Genomic DNA, 22,689 nt, shown 5'->3' with positions numbered 1-22,689 from the left:
TTATTTAGACCAAGGTTTTTGTTGTCGTATCAGCTTACATACGAAAGTAAATGTTAAAACAACACAGTCACTATGATTTAAATATTAAAGTAATCTCCCTACTCAAATTATTGACTTATGTATTGGAGTTCTTCCTGAAAACAGTACTTAAATTAATTTTAAGGCTATCAGGGAGTTCCTGCTCTGGGGCAGTGGATTAAGGATCCAGTGCTGTCTCTGTGATGGCATGGGTTCAATCCCTAGCCTGGCTCAGTGGGTTAAGGATCCAGTGTTGTCACAGTTGTGTCATAGGTCACAGCTGCAGCTGGAATTCAATCCCTAACCCAGGAACTTCCATACGCCACAAATGCGGCCAAAAAAAAAAAAAAAAAAGGCTATCAGAAAATGTGTCCTAAAAAAATGATTCCTTATAACTTTTGTTAAATTAAGAATCACCTTGAAGGGTATTTTCAACAACAGAAACACCATATTTTATTTTACTAGTAGTAATATATAACATCATAGTTCAACTCAATTCATAAACTCTGAAAACAAACAGCAGATTAAAAACATGAAGAACTTACAATATATACAACAAAGGGTTAACATAATTTGTACAGTCAGTGCTTACAAATTATTTTTTTCAATTATGAAAAAATTCACAGAAGAATAAATAATGACCAACATGAAAAATGTCTATCTTCAAGAGAGTCAGAGAAATGTAAATTTTAAGAAGACATATCTTGTCTATCGAATTGACAAGGATTTGTAAAAATAACAATACTCTGAGCTGTCTAGATTTTGGGTCAGGTGGTACTTTCATAATTTAGGGCTGTTAGTTATCTCTTGAGTGGAAGTACTAAGGTTGTTTACTTAGGTAAACAAGTATCAATATTTTCAAATTTTTCCATGGAAAATATGTACTTATTTTCAAATAACAAAAAATTAACTGAGGATTGCTAGATTAAAACATCAGAAAATTTTATACGATGAAACAAAATGTTCAGGAAAGGAATAAGTAAAACCAGGGTTTAACCTGGAGGCTCTAAATGTCAAAGAACCCTGCAACTCAAGTTAATGAGGAGCTGACAGCTTTTACTTCCTTCATCAAATTGTCTGCTTTTTAGAGACACACAAAGGCATGAAAGTTTATTTGGTGAGGCCTCTAAATGCCAATTACTCATTTTACTTCAAAATAAAACTGAAGGGTTAAAAAAGGCAGTGACTTGTTACAGAAAATCTCATGAAGGATTAGAAGGTTCTTTTGCTATCCTCCTTCACAAAGTCTCTTTCTGACTAGCAATTTTAAGAGACCAGTTTCCACCTAAAAGAACAAGTTATATACATATATTCATAGCTTACAGAAACAAGGTAAGCATATATTGAATCCTTTTAAAAAATATTTTGGGGGCTTAGACAACTCATGCCCCCACCATGTGATGACCACTGGGGGCAGTTTATAGCATTATAAAGAAGGTATTATTTACTAAATTTATTTAAGTGATTTCTATTTTGACCAATTCTCATAAGTTATAAATAACAAATCAGCTGCTGCAAGGTAAATACGAACAGACTCACAAAACAGTTTACAGAGGTATCATGCTTTTCATCATCCATCAGGTCTAAATATTACTACCACAGAAGGCAAGTGCCTAGCACAAAATACCCATCCTCATCATCTTCAAAACTGTACATGTCAAGCCACTGGGACACCTAAGGGTCTCCCATCTTCAAATAACAAAAAAACCCAAAATATTAACAAATAGAAACTCCACAAACCAAACAAAAAATAATCAAATCTCATTTAAAAAGGCAGATGTAATGTCTGAAAAGAACGTTCACTGTCCCCAAAACAACAACAACAAAAAGCCCTAATTCCACTTTCTCACTGTATAACCACTCAGCTTCAGGTTTGTCTGCTTATAAATCAGGAAAATGGGAACAGTACCGCCTATTTCATAAAACTGTTATGAGGTTTAAATTAGGTAAAGTTACATGAAAAGCCCCTTGTAAACTATAAAGTTCTATGCTAGTCTTAACATACTTAACTCTAATTAATACACATAAACTTCTGTATAAGCTTCTTAACACAGCACATTGCTGAAGAGACTGCAGGCTCTCTTATTTTCAAATTCTCTAAGAAAGGGGCTTCTGACTATTTTTCTGCTTACAGTTTTGCTTGGAGATATGTGACCTCTAGGTCTTTCATTGTGATTCTAAGAATATAGCCAACGCTATAACTCTAAGCTTATTACTAAAAATCACTGCTATGTTCCTGAATTGATATAATAAATCTTTTTCCAATAAAAACTCATCAACCAGGTTTCTTTAACTAACAGGAAGTCTATGCTACATGAGCCCCCAGACTAAATTCCTTAACAATGGACAGCTCAGTGTTCTCCATACCATATGTCCACTCCACTTTTGATCTATATTCTCACAACAGTAATTTTTTAAAATATGAAAAAGTAGAAAGTCTTGACAGAGCTATGTATCCTTACTTGTTACACACCTAATACTAAAATATCAGATTTCAATTTGTACAAAATACTTATTGCAGGAGTTCCCAATATGGCTCAGTAGTAACGAGCAAGACTAGTGTCCATAAGGATGTGGGTTCGACCCCTGGCCTTGCTCAGTGGGTTAAGTATCTGGTATTGCCATGAGCTATGGTGTAAGTTCACAGACGTAGCTCAGATCCTTGCTATGGCTGTGGCAAGGGCTGGCAGCTACACCTCCGATGTGACCCCCTAGCCTGGTGCCATAGGTGCAGCCCTAAAAAGCAAAAACAAAAACAAAACAAAAAACCACCACCAAAAAAAAACCCCTTATTGCTTAATACGTATCTAACATGCCAGGAAATAAAACATCTTTAACTTTTTACTAATAGTGCTAAAAATGATCACAAAAGATAAAAATAAAAAAAATGTTAATAGTTATTATTGAGAACTAACATTTACTAACGTGAATCAATAAAATGTTAAAAAAACAATATAAAATTTGTTTCCTTATTTTCACAGTGGCATTTCTTTGGTGACTCTCCACAGGTCAACAGAACATGCCACTGCACAAAGAACTTGGCAACCCTGATCTTAGAAGCTATCCTCTAAATCTGGCAAGGTTACTATGCTCAAATTCTGGTATTACAGGTACTGACAAAAGTGAGACTGATGTTTCCTAACCATTAACTTAAATGCACACAAAATTAGATTTACATCTAAACGTGTGAATGTCTTTGAGCACAAAACAGGTTATCTTTCTTTTTTCTGTTTTTTTTTTTGGGGGGGGGGGGAAGGGGAAGAGGTTCTCATTTGAAAAAAGGAATACGAGAGTTTCCACTATGGCACAATGGCATCAGCAGAGTCTCTGGAGCGCTGTTACACAGGTTCAATCCCCAGCCTGGCATAGTGGGTTAAGGAAGGATCCAGCATTGCTACAGCTCGAAACACAAGGGTATGGTATTTTTGGCCAAGTTAGGTTTTCCCCACAGCACCCTCTCCTCCATAGCGTCCTTTCTTCTAACACCAGGGTTCATTCTAACGTACAGTTGCTACCTCAGCTTCCTGGGCCCGGGCCTAGCAGGCACACACTCCTATATCCCACCTTTCTTTAGAGCAATCACCTCACAGAAATTCAAAATGAAGGAGGCTGAAGAGTAGTACAAGAGCACGGTGACAATGAGGTCGAATCACTGCCCCATTTACTAGAATGCTATTTAATGATAAAAAATAGTCCAGACAAGCCTGGCCAGAATCATATAAATATTTCCTACACAAAGGATAACATAAGAGGGTGTGGTAGTCTTAGCATAACCAATAAGTACTTAATAGGAGTGGAAGTTATGGAAGAGAGAGTTGAGATCAGTTTAAGGGAGATCTAAGGCTTAGAGCTGTACAAAAAAGCAATGGGTTACCTTATGAGGTAGTGGGCTCCCTGTCAATAGAAGTATTCAAGAATGCTGCATATCATATCCCCCTCTTGGAGATTCACAATGCACATTAGCATATTAAAGGTTCTGAGAAGTCCTGCAGTAAAGAAACCTGTTTAACTTTTAAAGCAGCATTTTCCAAATTATTTGACCACAGAACATTTTCCCCACCCCACCCCCGCCCCATCTCAATAATATTTATGAATTTCTGTGGAACTAGAGTTCCTCAGAATACATTACAGAAAATATGAGCTACATTTTTTAAACGTAGTATTCTATATGTACCTGAATAATAATCTGTCAGGGATATAAGAGAAGAAATTGCCACACCGGTAAAAGGCTGAAAGAGAAGGCCCTGAAGGTCCCTTCTTCTTTAAGAGTCAATGATTCCATCATATCTCAAAGTAAAGGGCAATAGGGTCTTGATTATTTATTTTAAATGGTTCCAGCAGAGAAAGGCAAGTATAACAAAAAGATTGTAAAATGCAAGGTTAACTGGTTCAAATGCCTTTTTTTTTTCATGTTCAAAGCCCAATCCCTAAAAAGTAAAAGATATCTCAAGACCAAAAGCTATGAAAAAAGAAGCCCTAACCCAGTATCTACTCCATACACTAAATTAATTACTATTTAAGAGAGAGAATTTAAAAAAAAGAATAGTGTTGCATTAGGGGACCACTCCATTCCAGCTATCTTGTTTAATTTTTTTTTATCCTAACACATGCTCTCCAAATAAGGTTAATATTTATTTGATCTTTAGTCACTAGACTGCCCTGTCTAATCAGTGATCCTGAATTAGAGATTCAAAGAAACAAGCAAGTATGATGATGTACAAGCTGTTAAAGCAGATATTAAAGTTGATACTAGGGAAAAAATGTGTTTGCCTCTATGTCCCACACTGCTACATTTCTCTTTTGATTTTTCCCTCTTTAAGAATTATACAAAACACACACTGAAAATGTAGTATCAGACATGAAACCAACCCAGCATTAAATTTAAGAATACAAATGGGGCACTCTTGCCGTGGCTCAGCAGTAACGAACTCATGGCTAGTATCCATGAGGATGCAGGTTTGATCCCTGGCCTCACTCAGTGGGTCACTCAAGGATCATCCTCACTCAAGGATGCTGCCATGAGCTGTGGTGTAGGTCAGAGACACGGCTTGGATTCTGCGTTGCTGTGGTTGTGGTGTAGGACAGTAGCTACCGCTCCAATTCGATCCCTAGCCTGGGAACCTCCATATGCCATGGGTGAGGCCCTAAAAAAAAAAAAAAAAAAAGTAAATGCTTAAGAGTCCCAAATTTCAAAGATTCCCACAGTTACATTAACCTAGCCATTTTGCACATATACTAAGGCCATCAAATTTAGCAGCATATTAAGTAATATAAAACACAATGGGAACCTTAACTTTTGAATTTCCTGACTTTTTAATTTTCAGCCCTAACCACTGCATTAAGGACTTTTTTTTTGCAGTGGGGACCTTTATATTTTAACAGGTTATCAAATGCAGTAACATGAAAGCGTGGTAGTTATTATTAGAAACACAAGTGCATTTCAGATATGGCTATGTAAAATTAGACAAAAATTCACTTTCACTCAGTACAAACGGCAAAGCCTCATTCTTATTTCTGGGAGAGAGTTTTGTTGCCAAAAAAAAAAAATCACTGAACACTTGAATTATTACCTAACTAATATCAAGCACAGTATGCCTGCCTGAAAAAAGAACTTACCAGTTTGGGGGAAACTGACTCTTCTTCAGCTCTCTTGCTCCCTACAATAGAAGAAGGGGAAAATGGAATCAGACTACAAACACACATTTATCAAAAGCTGATGACTTAAAGATTTCTGATTTTAACAATGACAAAAAATACAAAAATCTCCAAAGCTTTAAAACCCAAGAGAAAAAACAAAGAAAAAGATACGTAGTTTTTACAGCAAGGAAAGAATTCAAGGGCAGTTAAATCTCTAATTTTCCAGTTTTTTTTTTTCTTCACTTTTTTACAGTTTTTCAAGACACGAAAATTAAGTAGTTGATGGTTTCCCTTTCCCAAAAGACAAAGAAATGAAATGCACCTCATCTAAGTAACACAGAAATAGACCCTCATCCCCAACAAACGACCTTCGCTATTTGTTGCTTTTTTTTTTTTTTTTGTATTTTTGCTATTTCTTTGGGCCACTCCTGTGGCATATGGAGGTTCCTAGGCTAGGGGTTTAATCGGAGCTGTAGCTGCCGGCCTACGCCAGAGCCACAGCAACTCGGGACCCGAGCCGCGTCTGCAACCTACACCACAGCTCACAGCAACGCCAGATCGTTAACCCACTGAGCAAGGGCAGGGATCGAACCCGCAACCTCATGGTTCCTAGTCGGATTCGTTAACCACTGCGCCACGACGGGAACTCCTATTTGTTGCTTTTTAGCAACAAATCAGGGTTAACACCATTGGCCCTTAGTTTGGTACCTAAAAGGCCTTTTTTCAATTAATGGATTTGTCTTAAATAAGGCTTTAAAATTCACAGTATTTTATATGCAGTCTTTTTTCTTGCTTTTTAAAGCCACACTCACAGCATACAAAGTTCCCATAATTTTAATTAAACTTTTCATTCACATTCTTTTTTTTTTTTTTTTTTGGTCTTTTTGCCTTTTCTAGGGCCACTCCCGCAGCATATGGAGATTCCCAGGCTAGGGGTCTAATAGGAGCTGTAGCTGCCGGTCTACATCAGAGCCACAGCAACACCAGACCAGAGCCGCGTCTGTGACCTACACCACAGCCTACGGCAACGCCGGATCCTTAACCCACTGAGTGAGGCCAGGGATTGAACCCAAAACCTCATGGTTCCTAGTCGGATTCGTTAACTACTGAGCCATGACAGGAACTCCTCATTCACATTCTTAAAGTTTCACCACTTTAAACTGTAAACCACATAACACAAAAGTGACTTTCCCTATGCCACGTAACTGATCAGTGATAGAGCCAGAAAGAAAATCAAGGTTTTGGTATCCCAATCCAATGCTCAGTGATGCTTTTACCAATTATCACTCAGTTGATTTCGAGGTCAGAAAATTCAAGTCAGGCTATATTGTTTATTTTTAACTCTTCTGTGCCCTAAACTTTTTTAGTCAAAAAAAAAAATTAGGAGATAAAAATTAAAACTTTTCCCTTGGTATTCTAGTACTAAATTATTTAAACTTCACATACCATGCTCTAAATCTGTATCTTCCTTATGCTTTAAACACAGTACACTTGTTGACTGATACTACTCCAACAGTATAATGTGAATTCTCATTGCCTCAACAGATATTTCAAAAAATCTTCACATTATCCAGATTATAAATTTTTATTTAACTATGTACAGTCATACCAAACACACAGTAAAATAATTTTAAAGAGCCCAAATTCATGCAGTTAAAATTCATTTCCAAAAGAAACTCATTTTGCTTTTTTATCCTGCCTTTCCTTTAGCAGTAGTACTTTTAAAGTTCTAAAGTCCATATAAATGGCAACTTTAATCACCAAGATTAGAATGACTCCAAACCAAAAGAAAAATATGCAAAAATCTATAGATTGATGTGGTTATTAAAAAATAGATTCTTGCAAGGAAAAAATATGTCACTATGTGTGTGATGGATGTTAACTAAACTTCAGTGCTAATCATTTCACAATACATACACATACCAAATCATTATGTTACACACCTAAAACTAATACCATGTTTTATATCAGTAATACCTCAATTTTTAAAAAGTGGATCTTTAACATTACAGATACCTGTAAGATTCTGTACCACGCAAGACAGCACCAGGCACATAGTAAATGCTCAGTAAATGTTTGTTAAATTAATGAATTGACCGAGTGGACCCTTAACTCTCTGTTGCAAGCTTATTTTCCCTATTATACATTTCTTGTTAGCTCTTACATGCTGGGGATAATTTCTTATACATCGATCGCCTACAGCATTATTTGTTAAATGAATGACTTTGGATAAAAACAATTGATTAGGAAGTAAAATATTACCATTTTAAAATATAATGAAAAGAAAAAGACAGATAAATTGGACCAAATTAAAATTAAGAACTTATGTTCATCAAATACAACACCATTAAGAGAATGAAAAAGCCAGCCACAGAACTGAAGACTGTAACTGCAACACATACAATAACAATGGCTTATAACTAGAATATATTAAATACGATGAAACTCAAAGTGATCAAGATGGGATTGGGATTTTAATTTTTACTCATATGGCATTTGAGAAAGAGTCAAATAAACTCTTCTGAAAATCATATTCAGTAAACAGGCACAATGGATGCACCTTATCTCTGGGGTATCTCCTCCAAAAAAAAGTAGCAGAGTCAATCCCTAGTTGACAAAGAATTTTACCATGATATTATGAAATTACTCATAAAACTGCCTGCACAGACTGCAGAAATCACATTGGAAAACAAAGCCTGAGAGGCCGACTTCCCCAAAGGTTACACGGCTAGCTGGAGTAAAGCTGGAGAAGAGCCTACAGACCCTGAGATTGCTTTGACTGAGCTGCCCTTTCCGCTAAACCTCACTTTCTCTCTCTCTCTCTCTTTTTTTTTTTTTAAGGGCCTAATTCATGGCATATGGAGGTTTCCAGACTAGGGGTCCAATCAGAGATACAGCCGCCAGCCTAAGCCACAGCCACAGCAATGCCAGACCGAGCCGAGTGTGCAACCTACACCACAGCTCACAGCAACGCTGGAACCTTAACCCACTGAGCAAGGCCAGGGATCGAACCCGCAACCTCATGGTTCCTAGTTGAATTCGTTTCCACTGCGCCACAACAGGAACTCCAAAACCTCACTTTCTCCTAACCAGCTGAAGCAGGTATTCTTCTAAGATACAAACTATAATAAATATTGACCAAATATTTTTGGGAAAGTCTGCACATAAAGATTGGTTTTTTGGCCACCCTGTGGCACATGGAGCTCCCAGGCCAGGAATCAGATCTGAACTAAGCCACAGCTGCGGCAATGCCAGATCCTTAATCCCCTGCGTCAGGCTGAGGATCGAACCCGAGTCCCAGTGCTCCCAAGACGCTGTTGATCCCACTGTACCACCGCAGGAGCTCCTGCACATAAAGTTTTAATGAAAAATCATGCAAGTAAACTATCTAGGGCAGGATTTAAAACCTGAGATTCTTTACATCTAAAGGGATCCTCGTGAATGGGCTTCAGAGGGGTTTGCCAGCTCCAGGATATGATGTGCTAAATTCTGAATGTATGAGAATTCTGGCAAGGGGATCCACAACTTAAATAAGATTTGCAGAGGTTCAGATATCCAAAAAGAGTAAATTATTTTTAAACTAAATGATTCTTTTTTTTTTGTCTTTTTGTTGTTGTTGTTGCTATTTCTTGGGCCGCTCCCGCGGCATATGGAGGTTCCCAGGCTAGGGGTTGAATCGGAGCTGTAGCCACCGGCCTACGCCAGAGCCACAGCAACGCAGGATCCGAGCCGTGTCTGCAACCTACACCACAGCTCACGGCAATGCTGGATCGTCAACCCACTGAGCAAGGGCAGGGACCGAACCCGCAACCTCATGGTTCCTAGTCGGATTCGTTAACCACTGCGCCACGACGGGAACTCCCTAAATGATTCTTAAAACACTCTGCATCAGAACTACCGAAGTGTTCCTTCTGAAGACATTATTAACTGATTACTATTTGGATATTGATTTTTAAAAAGAAAAGCAAATACTTTATTTCTGTAGTAAAAATCAGTTAGCAGCAAAAAATATTTATATATAAACGTGTATTTTTACAATATACATATGCAAAATATATGTAAGTCTGAAATCCAAGTTTGATTTCCGCGTGTTAAGCTAATTGAGAATCCATTTGTTTCTCACATAGATTTCACACCTGTAGCTAAAGTAGTTCCAAATTTGAGCCTTATTTGCTTGATTTTTTTAAAATATAGATTTGTTCTTGAAAAATATACTCAAAACACATACACTGGAGTAAGTGAATTTGTGTGTGTGTGTGTGTGTGTGTTTTTAGGGTCTCACCTATCACATATGGAAGTTCTCAGGGATCAAATCGGAGCTATGGCTGCCAGCCTACGCCACACCCACAGCAACATGGGATCCAAGCCACGTCTGTGACCTACACCACATCTCGCAGCAACACCGGATCCTTAAACCACTGAGGGAGGCCAGGGGATCGAACCTTCATCCTCATGGATACTAGCCGGGTTCATTAACCACTGAGCCATGATGGGAACTCCTAGAGTATGTGAAATTAGTTTTGCTTTTAGAGATGAATACTATCTTGCAAACATAATGCCACATGATTTTTTGCAAACTGAAGATTGTTCGCCTCTCCAGAACTTCACAGGTAGCTGCTTTAATTAGAACTGGTAAAGAAGTGAATCATTCAGATTTCTGATATGGTTGTAAAATTTAAAATATCATCAATAAACCAAAGTTGATGGATAACTACTTTGGAAGTACCTTTTTGTAAAACATCTAAAATCTTTATGTATGAAGAATATATTAAACAATAAACAAATTTTGCAGAGAAAAAAGTTCAACACTAGATCGTGTTTTAAAATTAGGCTAAAATCCACCGTATTACAAATTTTGAGTGATTAAATTTATAGTCTGTGCTCAATCATAAATTTTGATAAGGGACTAGAATAGCACAGATAATTGTCATTCAAAGACACTTTAAAATGTCACCTTACGCAGAAGATTCAATCTCTTCTCTTCTACTATACCAAGCTGATACACTAATTTTATATACAGTAAGTTTTACTGCTTTTTATCTGCCGTTCCTAACTTCTAGCAAAGAGTATAAGAAGTCTGAAATAAACTTAAACGCAGATAAATGCTTAGAAGAAAAAGCAGGGAGTTCCTGTTGGGGTTATGAACCCGACTACTATCCACGAGGATATGGGTTCAATCCCTGGCCTCATTCAGTCGGTTAAGGATCTGGAGTTACCGCGAGCTGTGGTGTAGGTCACAGCCTTGGCTTGGATCCTGTGCTGCTGCGGCTGCAGCATAGGCCTGCAGGTGCAGCTCCAATTCAACCCCTACACTGGGAACTTCCATATGCCACAAGTGAGGCCCTAAAAGAAAAAGCAAAAAAAAAAAAAAGGCAGAATCGTATTAAATAAGATTTAGTCCTTTAAGCCTCAATTTCATAATCATGCCTCCTGCCCCCATCCCTCTTAACCTTACCCTCTCATGGGCATTCCTCTAAGTACTTCTCCCCTCACTCTCAAGAAACATCAATTTTTCCCTCATCACTGGATCATTCTGCTTCTCCTATCTTAAAAAAAAAAAAAAAAAAAGCCTCCCATGACTGCATCTCCTTCTCTAGTTATTGTCCTATATCTATGCCCCTGTTTATAGCAAAACTCCCTGAAAGAGTTAACCAAAGTCACTGTCTCTGGTTTCTTTCCTCTTATTCTCTATTGAACTCTATTAGAGTTTTTGCCTCCTTCAATCTTGTTAAGATCACCAGTGACTTCCCTGTTGCTAAATCCAATAGCAAAGTCTTAGCTCTCATTTCCCTGTTGGATCAGTATTATTTGACCCAGTTGATCATTCCTTCCTTCCTGAAACCCTTTCTTCTCTTGACTCCCAGGACACTACCCACTCTTGATCTTCTTCCTAATCTCTCTAGCCACTTGTCTGGGTTTCTTTTGCTAGTTTCTTTCTCATCTGTAAGGACCTCAAAATGTTGAACAGTCCCAAGGCTCACTTTCTGCAACTCTTTCCATTAGGTAATCTCACCCAGTCTCATAGCTATAAAGGATCTGTAGGCTTGTGACTCCCAAATTTTTATCTCTAGCCCAGACCTTTCCCCCAATTCCGAGCTCATACATTAAACTGCCCACTCAACATTTGTCAAATTGGCTTCTCAAGCTCAACAAGTTCAAAACCAAACCCTTGACTACTATCCCCCAACCTTCATCCCAGAGTCATTCCTATTTCAATACATGGTGACTGCACCCCTTCAGACTAAAACCTTAAAGTCGTTATTGACTCCTCTTTTTCCCAAACCCTACATCCAATCCAATAACTGACCATTTTGCCTCTACCTTCAAAATACATAGGTTTTGACCACTGTCTTAACCACCACTACCTTGGTCCCTCACCTAGATTATTACAATAGCCTCCTAATTGCTCCCCCCCTCCCTGCCACTTTCATCTTTGTCCTCCAAATTCTATTCTCTCAGTAGCCAGAGTGACCTTTGTAAAACCCAAGACAGATCTAGTTACTCCTCTGCTCAAAACCCTCCAGTGGTTTCCCATCCTACTCAGAAAAAGCTGAAGTCCTTTACAATGGCCCACAAGGCTCTAAGTGATGGGCTTCTGCTACTCTCAGGCCTCATCTCCTCCCTTCCCCTACTGCTCAATCTGCTCCAGCAACACTGGCCTCTTTTCTGTACTCCAAACACTCCAAACAAGTTCCCTTCTCAGGGCTCTTCCACTTGCTTTTTCCTTTTAGCTGAAACACTCTCTCCCATCAATTATCTTCACAGCTCACTCCCTCAAAATGTTTAGGAAATCTACAGCAGATGCAAGAATAGAATACTACAAAAAAGACTAAAACATTCATCAGAATTGTTCCCCTCGCCAAACTTTCACTTTGGGGATGCTCTTTCTTATACCAAGAGTATCTTTTTTTACCTTCTCTTTGCCTATCCAAATCTCACCCAGTCATTAGGGTCCAGATGAAGAGTCACTGATTAACGGAGACCTTCCCAACTCCCAATTCTCCCTTCTTTGAATTTCCCATTCATCTAAGAATTTAACCACATACTGTCTTACACTATAACTTATGTCTTATTTCCCTAACTAAAGACAGACAGACAGACAGACGGACACACACACACGCAGAGTAGAAATAATGCCCTACACAAGTAGATCTCAAACTTACATCAAGATAAATCTAAAACTTTAAAAAATATGTAGATTCACAGCCTCAACCCTTAAAAATTCTGAATTCATTAGATCTGATTTGGAGCTCAAATACCTGCATTTTTTTTAGGAGTTCCCCCAGAAGATTCTGATGGGTAGCCAAGATTAGGAACCACCACATCATAGGCATCTATAGCCTTTGGTATCTAGGAAAGCAGGCCCTCAAATAGCCTAAAGCTAGAATGGACACCCCACAGTACCAGATACATACCTTTATTTCAAGGGGAACATGGTCCCAAAAGTCTAAATGTCTAACCACAAGCTACAAAGATTATAAAAGGTAAATCCCAGTCTAAAACTCAGATTTACTGTTCTCAATCTAGGAATCCTTCCATTAGATTGTGCATAAATAAAGTAATAAAAATCCACAATTCAGACAGGCGTAATAAACAGTGATTATCTAATACTTGACCAGTGATTGCTATGTCCACGCTCTAAGATAGTGCACATTATTAGCTTCTATATGCTTGAAAAATGCTAGCAACATTAGCTCACAGAAGACTTAGGCTAGAGAGTAAAACTGTGGAGAAGCTTACAAATAGAAATATAATTTTACTAAGTTCTTTAAAAATATGTACAAAAACTTGCAAAACCATTAATTTTACAGTAGGAGAAGTATCAGGAAAAATAAACGGAAAGAAGAAATCTTGCTTCGTCATGCTATAAAGTACAAAAGTCCTTATCTGCAAGCCTCTACAGTTCACAAAGGTGTAAATATTCTTGGAGTCTAATCATCGTAACATAAACTTCTTAATTACAGACCAGACTTAGCAAATCACCCCATATCCCAAGACAATTCAAATTCTTATCTTAATAATCAGTTAACCTCAGGACCAAAACTCTTGCCATCAACAACAAAAAAAACAACTGAAGTATCTACAAAGCATTACAAAAGAGTTTGGATTTATCATGGTGTACAGGGATTAAGCAAGTGCCTCCTATTAATACTAATGGGAGTTCTGGGTATAAACCATAGGCACCGAGGATCAACGCCCAGCACTGCATCTGTGAAAACCCTTTCTGCTGCACTAACTGCAACTATTGGGAGTTGCTCTCTCAGAGATGGGATAATAGACCCAAATTCCTATGTCTCTAAAGCACAAAGATAATTTAAATAAAAGTCACTAAGGAAGGTCACTGGTAAACACCTGGTTTTAAAAATACACAAGAAAAAAACTAAACTAAAAGAACAATTAATACATAAAAGAAATTTTATAAAAATGCACCAATATGCACAGAAGAAACTAGTCAAAGTACCTGAATATCCCATACAAAAATCCAACAGGATTAAAACAACCAAATTTTTAAAAATCAGAGCACAGAAAACCCAACTGTAGCCAGAAGCTTGTCCAAAGAAACACACACACACAAAACCCCAAACTCCTCCCCTGATGGAGCCCTAAGTACACTACAGCCCTCTCCTTCAAGACACAGAAGAAAACTCCTGCTGCACTGATAGTCAGAAATAATCACAGAGTACTTCCAGACAAACGGATAACAATCGCAAGCTGCCAAGGACGACCAAAACTAACTAAATAAAAATTATAGCACCTTATTGTGTTCCATACTGCCTCACTTCTCAATATAGCACTGCTGCACTCACCAGGCTAAAAAATGAGCAGGTGCCTTTCAGACTACAGAAAAATTAGTGTCTCTCTTTCTCTCTCTCTCTCTCTCTCTCTCTCTCACTCACACACACACACACACCCCCCAATCACAAACACAAACACAAAGGGAATGATATTCTTTCACATGAAGGGGCTTAAGAAATGCAAGGCTTTGCTGTAGGCCTAGAAAACTAAGAGCAGGCCTCACCGCAGCAGTGAGGAAAAAGCCAACGTTTATTCCAAATCCACATTCAAAGATTAAAATAATTAACATTTATTTCAATTACAAGGCTCTGGCAACAATCCACTTTTTAAAGAAAGAGAAATTAAGATTTTCCTCCATTTCTATCCCCAAAAGAAAATTGGAGTCTTTTCTGACTACACAGGTTTAGCTCCACAACACGAATGAAAAAGAACTCTGACTTAAGGCCTGAAAACTAAAGGTTCCATAACATTCACATTAACAAAAAAATCTATGTAGTCCAACATATTGATTCTTTATCGTCACTGCTATCATTAATGAACATTTAGCTTTTTATTTGTACTTTGAAATGTCAATGAGAAATTGAAACAGCTACAATATGCTGGGGATTTTAACTTCTGAAACAAAAACCACAAAGAAACATGAGTCTGAAGCATAAAGCTTCAATCATGCTGATAAGTAAGTGGTCCTAAAACTTGAAAGTGAAAGCAATACAGACCAAAAAAGAAGTTTGCTTGATATTAATGCTAGCCTTTAAAACCAAAAATATGTTCTGTTACCGAAGACTGAAATCAGGGCTTCCATTAACCTTGTTAAAAAAAAAAAAAATCCCATGAGCATGGATTTTTTTCCTAAGTCTCTTCATCAGAGCAGCATGGGGTCCCATTAGGCACCCTATTTTACTTTCACCTTATAAATAACGTTAGCAATTCGCTATTTCCATGGAAACCAAGTACCGAGAAACCCACTTAAATGAATACCGGTTAAAGGAATAAGTTTTATTTTAGAAAGGTTTTGCTGCTGTAGATGAACTCTACTGGGGAATACTACAAAGTCTTCTTAAGTATAATTTTTAAAAGATATCTTTGGTGTAGAGGGAGCTTATTAAGAGTCCTGTTAAATAAGTACACTCCTTGCACTAAACTGAATATGCCAAACAGCATCATAATGTTAAAAGATATCTTTTCAATGCACTGTACAGGGGTTTGGATGCACAACCACCAATGACAATGCTGCCTCATGCACTGAGGTGGAATAATTACCCCATGGGTCTAATTTAAACTAATAAAAGCAAGGAAATTTAGAAATAAGGCTACCATCACCTTTCAGTAACTAGTAAGGAACAGGACCCACAATTGGAGACACACACACACAACTTACTACTCCTCCAAAGAGGAGGAGAACAATTAACTTAAGTTCCAAGTTCCTAAAAACTCCTAGCAGGTCCAGGGATAGCAGGTAGTCAAAATTCCCTCCCCAACAAACTATTTCACAACTTATAATATGTATTCCCTAGTCAATCCACACTCTTGGGTGGAAGAGAAATAGAAACAGAATATGCAGGAGAAAGTGGAAAACAAGATTTGTGACTTCCAACTGTAAGATGACTTAAATATTGCCCAACATACTCTAGAAATTAACATTATTGGTGACCCACACAAAAGCTGCAGATAGGCAAGTACATATAAAAATAAATGCACTCCTAAGAACAGTAAATTCAAAACCAATCTTGAGTTTCTAAAGACAGAGAAGTAAGAAAACTAAGCAGATGTGGTTCCCCTTTAAACTGGTGGTGGCACAATAAGTTAAAAAAACAAATGAAAGCAACATTACCCTAAAAGATGATTACTATTAAATTTACAATGTATGAAAAAGAGCTAACATTCTTGTGCATACATGCTTTTTCTTTGAGTATATCCACGTATCGATTTGTACTACACGTTCTAAAGACATAAAAGTATTTTCCTTGTATGTTTCACATACAGTAAAGATTGACAAAATGCTGATAATTGCTGAAATCAAGTTAACAGGTACTTGGGGATGGTTAATTATTATTCACTCTATTTCTGGGCGTGTTTTTAAATTTCCATAGAAAGTTTTAAAAAATCCTATAAAGTTAGGTTGTTATCGCAAATATGTTTTTCTGTGTACTGAATAATGGATGAAATGCCTGGTATAAATCTTAGAAACCACTGAATTTAAATCCAACATAACTATTAACATGTAACCTCAGCGGATTTCTGAGTTTTACTTTTCTTACCAAAATAATTCAGTTAACAGTTCAAAACCACTAGGAGATATCTGAAAAGGAAAGGGTCTGCTATTCTGCTACCACTAGCAATGAAATGAAAACAATCAATGCACAATAACCAAGGCATCACAGCCATATTTTGTACCACATAGACTAAAGAAAGAAATTCTCCTCTCTCTACTACTAAATCAACATACTTTCAGAATCAGCAACACCAGCATTTCCACTTTCTTCTCCAATTAGGTCCATGGGACTACAGAGGGCAATGTGATAAATTAATGCTTCCTATCTCCTTTATCTTGGTTCAGTAACAAGGCCATGCCCTCCCCCACGATGACCCCACCTCGCCCCCTACCAGAAAATAGAGCAACTTCTGAGGTAAAAAGTTCTTCTATTCTCTCCCTTAGTACAGAAAATGTTTCACAAATACTCAGTTATTTTGCAAGTGATTTTAAGCTATCTATTATCCAACCCCTGACTGGCAGCCCAAAATAGAGAAGTACACAAAACTGTTAAAGCCTTGAGGTCTTAATAACAGCTATGTTTAAAAACTCACAATTACAATGATATTTTGCTTTGTTTTTAAGAGAAATAGAATAAGACGGTGGTTGCTTTGGAGGGAGTGATGAATGGTAGACAGGGAATAACACAGGCACAGCACCGACACAAAAGACAGTAGAGAAGAGGGGAGCGGAACTGCGGTGGAGGGTGCGCACGACCCATGGAGGCGGCACCTCTCTACAGAGTAGCTACTGCACCACGGAACAGGACAGGCTCCCGCACACATGTTAGCAGTTCAGCCCTGCCACAGGTAGCCCACCTTTTACAAATCCGGCAGGGACAAGAGGATTTTCAAAATTGTGAAGTTCTTTTAAATCAACCCCAAAGGTCTATTTCTACCTCCTATTACTGTTAAAATGAAATACACTTCTAAACATTTCACAATTCCATTCACCTAAGAGAAAGCAACTTTTACAGTCCCTGCATAGACAGGCTAAAGTAAACTTAATACAGGAATATGCTATGCTAATTCTAAAACTACAAAGCTTTCCTTACTGACCACTAGCTACCACAAAGTAGTATTATAATTTTTAATTGAAAAAAAAAAACCTATACAGCCTGCTACAAAATTGCTTAATTTTAAAAATCTCTGTTGAGCTAAAGTACAGCACTTGATTATCAAAACAAACTTGTTGGAATTTATGCTAGGAAAGCAGAAACAATATTTTAGGAACACATACAAAATAAATTAAATACTTCTATCCACCTACTAAGCCTTTATCAAATGGTATGGTTTAGTAAATGAGAACAAAAGGTTAATGGAAGCTACTATTCTACTTTAACTCAAATGCTCACTAGTGGTAACATATACCAGACTCGGGATGTTTTGGTAAACTATGACAAACAATTTGTTGAATCTCAGGCAAAAAAACTACACAGATCAAAGACCAAAAAGGTTTCCGATCTAAACTGACAGTGAATGAATAAAATTAATTCTACTTTATACTTAATGACCATTCCCCTTCCCTCAACTGCTGGTTTCATTAACCAGATAGACACATATGTACATACACACACACTTCTAGGTACCTACCTACTAATGAATATATTAAAAACTCATATTATTTACCCCCAAAAAACTTAATTCTGAGATCACTATAAGGTAGAGACTTAAAAGTATAGCATTTCTCACAATCACCTTGTTCTCATTAGGCCCAGTTCCCGGGCTCAATATAGGAAACATATGATGATTAAATATAGAAAGTATATTTCTTGAGAGGATACAGAAGTAAACTTTCTATATTTAATCGCCAATTAAATATAGAACTATTACTGCAGAAAAAAACCAAGCACTAGATGAGAAGAAATTTCACAAAGGAAAAAATGCCCCAAATCAGAAGGCAAATAACCATGTCCATCATTACTAGAAAGCATCTGTAAGCCACTCTTATAGCTCTAGTGTTCCACATTTGTTTCCGCTAGTTATGACACCAAGCATGTGTTCTCAAGGGTTAAACAAACAAACAATTTGTCCTGAGCAGTAGACCCAACGGACTGATGAATATTTTGAACTTGCTGAGTTATAAGGCCTTATATATTACTGCCTTGACGCTAAGTGACCCACCGGTTGTAAACATCCTGGCACACAAAAAAATCTTTTATCACTAAGAGATTTAATAAAGTACCCTGAGGTTTTGGTTTTTTTTTTTTTTTTTTTTTTGGTCTTGTGTCATTTTAGGGCCACACCCTCGGCACATGGAGGTTCCCAGGCTAGGGGTCTAATCAGAGCTGTAGCTGCCGGCCTACACCACAGCCACAGCAATGCCAGATCTTTAACCCACTGAGCAAGGTCAGGGATGGAACCCTCAACCTCATGGTTCCTAGTCAGATTCATTTCTGCTGCGCCACGACGGGAACTCCACCAAGTACCCTGAAATATTTTTTAAAGTTTCTGTTATAACTGATATATTCCCATATATTTTATATTTTGGTGGTTTTCACAAACAAGAACTCATCAGATCACGTGTCCCATCAATACCTTTTCTCATGATATTTCAAGGAAAAAAACTCTTTCTACCTAAGTTGTTCCACATTTACTCTTTTCCCAGAAACTTTTAGTGGCACTGTAATAGTAACAATGACAATGGTAACAGCAGCTATTGCTTATCAAGTGTCTTAAGATTTCTCCATTTTATTGTCACATCAATCCAAGGAGGTAAGCAGTATCATCCCTATGTCATGAACAGCGAAACTGAAGTCCAAGTGAATAGCACAGTGCTGCTGTACAGAGGACGTCTTTGTTGAAAGGAGCTTAAATAATTAGTCCAAGGTCACACACTCAACTTTAAGTAGTTGTAGTGAGATTCCCACCCAGAGGTCAGACCCCTAAGCTCAGGCTGTTTTCCCACCATGCAACATTTGTCTCAAGCCTTGAGAAGAAAGAGTCTAGAATTAAGGTTAAGTAATAGTAGTTAATAATAGCTCCCGTGTATTTAGTGCTTACTACGTGCCAGGCACCTATTTATTCCTCATGACAATCTCAGAAAAAAAGGGTACTATTATTTCTTCATATTTTACAGATGAAAAAACTGAGGCAGAGGCATAGGGAGTGAAGTGATTTGGCCTTTGTCACAGAGCTAACACAATCCAGACTGAGCGGAGCAAAGCCAGGATGCGAGCCTACGCCGAGTGGCTCCAGCTCCAGGGTACATATTCTCTCTCTTTTTTTTTTTTGGTCTTTTTGCTATTTCTTGGGCCTGCAGCATATGGAGGTTCCCAGGCTAGGGATCTAATCGAAGCTGTAGCCGCCGGCCTACACCAGAGCCACAGCAACACAGGATCTGAGCCGAGTCTGCAACCTACACCACAGCTCACGGCAACGCCAGATCGTTAACCCACTGAGCAAGGGCAGGGATCGAACCCGCAACCTCATGGTTCCTAGTCGGATTCGTTAACCACTGCGCCACGACGGGAACTCCCAGGGTACATACCCTTAACTGCTGTGCTCAACTGCCATGCTACAAACTTCACTTGAATGGCATGAACATAAAACTTTTAACCTTTTCACAAAACTACTAAATTGTAAGCCTTCGTGCCTCAACTAACTCAAAGAAAACTAGTGGTGGTTTTCTAAGCATGTGCACCAAACTTCTTCACAGATTCATAGGATGTGCCCCTAGTGATGAGATCACTGCACTGTTCAGGAAGTGGTGCACTGTACATCTGGTTAAGAGCCCCCAGCCCATCTCCCTCCACACTCAGACCCATGCGAACCACGCAGTGCAAGAAACAGGCAGTTCAGAGACGTCCCAGTGCAATCTTCTATAAAATGAATGTCAGGCTGCAAGTACCCAAGTGTGTATAGTACCCTTCCATCACCCTTTCTTCTTTCCAAACACCATAAAAAACACAGCAAAAGGAATGAATGAATCTAAGCTACTTTAAAATCATAGCAAATGTCCAATGATAACTACAAATTTAAATGAGAAAAAAAATGCAAAATTCTCATAGTTTTGTAACTTGTCCAAATTCTACATTCAAAAAGCACTAGGCCTCTTTGAAAGCCTCAATTCTTAGACTACGTCATTATCACACATGTGCCTTGAAGAGTTAATAGAAAAGCCCATTTTTTTCCCCCTCAGATTCTACAAACCTTGATATGCATATTTAAAATAAGAATCATTACTGTGGGATTACAAGTACTGAGCTTTTACACTAATACCTATTAGTATGAAAATGTATTTAATAACAAACAAAAATACTATGCATGGATTTAATATCTGAATATTAACATGTAATGTATACAGAAAATAAATAAAGAGGAGAATAGGACTGGACCTGGAGGTACTGAGAACTTGACACAATGAGAACAGGAACTACTGCAGCTCCCTCCATTGACATCGTAAAGTTGCCACATTTTCTGGGCTCTCTTTTGAATTAATGTGGCATCTGTTCCAAGTACAGCATGCTAACATTTTACTAAAAGATATTTTCATTCTACATTTGTAACTGGTTTGCTTTTTATTTGAACTTCTGTTTTATTTCAGTGGTCATTATTTCTTTATAACAAGTTGTCAATTTGGCATTCCTCATCTATCTCCCCTGAGCACAAAAAGGGTGGGGAGGAACCATCAGCTTAAAACCCTCTAACAGCAATAATTACAATATGCTTTGCATATAGATTAAATAAAGAAAATAAGCAGCACAAAGATTTTTGTGGGCTTTTTAGGATCAGGTCCTGATAAGCTAACGGCATCTGTTCTTTTCGGAAAAAGAATTCTGCTCTGAGGTATTAGGGGGGAGGGCAGTAAACAAATACTAAATAGAATAATTCAAGTTACAAAGTTTGGTCTCCTGAAACGACGATTTCAATAATTTGCACATATCCAACTCCACTGAGTGATAATTGCTTTTTAAGACAGCCTCAAAAATGCTGCAGCAACAAGCCAAATACAACCACTTGTACTTAACATGCATGCTGCATACTCCACAATGTTACGTCATATCAGGCACAGAGAAGACGCTTACCAAGCTATCCTGCGTTCTATAAACTGCCTAACAACAACAGAAGAAGGCACTGCCATCTCCATAGTGGGAGTAGGAGCTGTGAGCAAAGGCCAGCTTTCTCCCTTTGGTCACATCAGAAGAAAACAAATAAGGCCTATATTTCTGTCTTTTAAGCTAACCTCTCTCAAGGCCTTTACTCTCGATCTTTCAGCCTTCACAGAAAGAAAGGCTATTTCTTTAAAATTAAAAGGCCATAAAAAGATTACTCCAACTTAAAACCCCCGCGCCTTCTACTAACTGTCCTCCAGGTGTCCCTGGGGCTACCTCTGCAGAAGAACGTCCTCACTAGAACGCTCCAAGTGGGGGCACCCGCCCTGGGGGGAACGGGGGCCATGGGGAGAAATCATTACAACGTCCTGGTTTGTTTGTTTTTTTTTGGTCTTTCTGCCCTCTCTTGGGCCGCTCCCGCGGCACATGGAGGTTCCCAGGCTAGGGGTCGAATCAGAGCTGTAGCTGCCAGCCTACGCCAGAGCCACAGCAACGCGGGATCCGAGCCTCGTCTGCAACCTACACCACAGCTCATGGCAACGCTGGATCATTAAACCCACTGAGCAAGGGCAGGGATCGAACCCGCAACCTCATGGTTCCTAGTCGGATTCGTTAACCACTGCGCCACGACGGGAACTCCACAACTTCCTGTTTTTAAATCTCATACTTTTTAAAATTTCAAATTTCCTGTATATTTTCTAACATAAATAAAATACAAGTTTCAGGAAATTATATATAAATATACATTTACTGGTGGCTGTAATATTTAAAAGTTTGGATACTATAGGTTAAGAAGACCAAAACTAGAATGAGACAGGCTCTGCTATTAACTTATTCAAATTCTTGTCTCTGCCTCAGTTTCACCATCCACGACATGAACTGAGCCCTTTCACACTTAAAAAAACTACGATGAGAAATACTAAAATACTCTTTA

The 22,689-nt window shown here is 38.2% G+C and overlaps 1 protein-coding gene across 10 annotated transcripts in view; it reads right to left on the bottom strand.

The window, feature by feature from the left end:
- Positions 1–22,689, bottom strand: part of PHF21A (PHD finger protein 21A) — a 201,361-nt gene that overhangs the window by 165,593 nt on the left and 13,079 nt on the right. For 7 of the 10 annotated variants that reach the window (XM_047775905.1, XM_047775896.1, XM_047775906.1 and 4 more), the window contains one exon: positions 5,635–5,675. The gene's annotated coding sequence lies outside the window, so the exon portion shown is untranslated. Of the gene's footprint in view, positions 1–3,892; positions 4,005–5,634; positions 5,676–22,689 lie in introns of all 10 variants that reach the window. The other 3 variants (XM_047775901.1, XM_047775898.1, XM_047775903.1) reach the window with 1 other exon arrangement.

The sequence above is a fragment of the Phacochoerus africanus genome, chromosome 4 (assembly GCF_016906955.1).
Source record: "Phacochoerus africanus isolate WHEZ1 chromosome 4, ROS_Pafr_v1, whole genome shotgun sequence".
Classification (NCBI taxonomy): Eukaryota; Metazoa; Chordata; class Mammalia; order Artiodactyla; family Suidae; genus Phacochoerus; species Phacochoerus africanus.
This window is presented reverse-complemented; position numbering and strand designations above follow the sequence as displayed.